At 36.9% G+C, this 2,681-nt stretch overlaps 1 pseudogene; it reads right to left on the bottom strand.

Moving 5' to 3' along the window:
- Positions 1-665: 665 nt before the first annotated feature.
- LOC105729062 (histone-binding protein RBBP4-like) lies at positions 666-1,916 on the bottom strand (annotated as a pseudogene).
- Between the last annotated feature and the right edge of the window lie 765 nt (positions 1,917-2,681).

Here is a 2,681-nt window from a genome sequence, read left to right on the forward strand (position 1 = left end):
GGGCCTCGAGCAGACTCTGACCCACGCATTTATTCTCTCTGAACAGGTGATTATTATTAACAAACAGGTGTCTGGTGTTTTCTGACAGAACGAAAATAAGCTGGGTAGGCAGCTGATGCCTGCTTACCACTAATCAAGGACAAACCAGAAAGTATTCTCCATGAGGGGGTCATGAAGGCAGGGTCACTTATCCCATGCTTAAAGAAATGTTTTAACTGGTATATGATATACATATATTGTCTTGCCACTTTAGAATGCCCCAAGTAGTTTTCCACTTGCGGGGGGCTGGCTAGGCTTTCCTTGTCATTATTCTTCTTAGTAAACAATATATTTTATCATACACTTGGCATTTCTCAACATGATATAGCATAAGATAAAAAATTTGCAAATAATATTTCCCTTTCTATAGCTACTTTAGTCCTGGATTTTTTACCAGAAAATTCCTGAAGAAAATTTTGCTGTTAAGACTGACTTTGCTGAATCAAGTCCACACATTAATATATAGAAAACACCCACTGTTTGAGCTAATAGCATGACTAGTAGTATCTATTATAGATGGAGAGCTGTTAGTGTGTCTGTGTGTTTCAAAACCAGTGTTAAATCAGTTTTAATGTTGAATGGAGAAAAAAAGGGGGAGTCTGAACTCACAAGAAGTACAGACATATCTAAAATCCTTGTCCTTCTGAATCCATGCTTCCTTCAGGGTCTTCATCATTGTAAATGTTCTCTGTCATTTTCCACACTTGCATGATACTGTCTTCTGATACAGAACAAATTACCCAAGGCTCATTGGGATTCCAGGAGAAATCAGATACTTGGCAGTGTGACCATCATGAGTAAACAACAACTCTAGTGGCCTACATTCTGCATCTTCTAGGGATTGTTTCTTTCTAATTTTACTTAAATCTTAGACATTCTGTCTGTGGTTAGTACTATTGGAAGCCAAATTAGTCTCATTGTGAGGTGACCACTGAACCTGGAATATTTTATTCTTATGTGATTCAGAAGAATGCAACTGAAGTTTCAGATTTCTCAGATCCTACAAGGCAATGGTCTTAGCTGATCCTGTGGCAAAAATGAACTAACTAAAATGACTGAAAGAGAGGCAGTTCACTTCAGCACTGTGAGCAACAGGTGAGTAGATTGTTTTGGAATTGTTGTTTGAATGAGTAACCAAAATTGTAAATTTCTGATCATCAGCAACTGACCCAAACAGAGACTCATGGAACAAACACCTGGAAGCCTCTTCTACTACTGCTGTATTCCCTGTAAGGATGGTCCTTACATACGACACGTTTCCTTCCTTTGAAACAGCACTGATGTCCCATCGGCAGATGGTGTGGTCATCTGAAGCAGTAAGTGCCCACTGAGATTTGGGTTCAATAAAAGCCCACAGCCTTCCTTCTGATGTCCACAGAGATGGAAGTCTGGGATTCACTCTTCAGTTGATCTGCTTTAGAAAGAGGTTTTGTATAGTCAAAGACAAGAACATCACTAGATAGAGTCTTTGTTGTGATGATACAAGGGTATTGGATAATATATCAGGTTCTGTTTAGTTCTTCAGCTTGGTGTCGATTTCTATTTTAGTTTTCCACTAACCGAACCTCAACCTCCACACTCTCTTTTCTCACTGTTGTACTGTGATGCATCAAGCTGAGCATCATCATTAGGAAGCAACACAAGGTGGTTTTGTTCAACTGATGTGTGTGCACCTGGGACAAGTTGACGAATGCTGGAATCTTTCCCTTCTGTCTGGTTACATCTGGAAGCCACTGTGCAGTTAGGCTGGGCCACTCCCGAGCATGCGACATCACCTAATCATAAGGAAAAGAGGAGTTATTTTTCCATAGTTTGTACTCTTCCTTGATCACATGATCTTCCACTGCATTGTAAAAGGCTACTTCCTTCTTGGCCATGGAGGGCAGGTGAGCCAGGGAAATCCTGGGGTTGCATTGTGGGAGGGGCAGGGAGGCTGGAGAGTATATATAAATGTTAATAAGGAGGTGTAAACTATATTTGCAACTCTTAATTAGTGCTAGTAGCAAGAGAAATAGAAGCTTAAAATATCCAACTAGTCAATAAGACATTAAAGCAGAAATGTTATTTGTGCTTTAATCATTGTAAATAGATTGTAATGTAAATCTATTGTAAATAGATCTATTGTATTTACAATAGATCATTTTACAAAATAATCTATTGTAAATAGAGATCTAGGAATCACCCTAGGTTTCTTTTTAAGTTAAATTAAAAGTAAAAAGAAATTTACTTTGAATAGGCTAATAAACAAATAATAAAGAGATTACTGTACTAAATTTCCTTTATTAAATATATATGTTTGGTTATTTTTTATGATGGTTACTTTTTAAGGTGTGCCTATAATGCACTACATTTTTACTAATTTCACTACATTTATCTAAAATGAATATTTAGCTTTGGAATAGAGCATTCCTTGCCAGAGTCCAACTTAAATAAAACTACCCATTCATCTTTAAGCAATTAATTATGAAATATGCTTTAAAAACTTCTGAATAATTTCAGAGATCCTCCACACTTAAAGAATTCTTGTCACAACAAACCTTAACCTAGACATTTCTCTAGAAAGAAAAATAATTGAAGCAATAAATAAATATGTAAGTAAAGGAGAGACCTCTGTGCCATTTACGTTTCTTTACTGTCCTAAT

The sequence above is a fragment of the Aotus nancymaae genome, unplaced genomic scaffold, assembly GCF_030222135.1.
Source record: "Aotus nancymaae isolate 86718 unplaced genomic scaffold, 86718_ANA_hifiasm-v0.15.2.pri h1tg000022l_1, whole genome shotgun sequence".
Classification (NCBI taxonomy): domain Eukaryota; kingdom Metazoa; phylum Chordata; class Mammalia; order Primates; family Aotidae; genus Aotus; species Aotus nancymaae.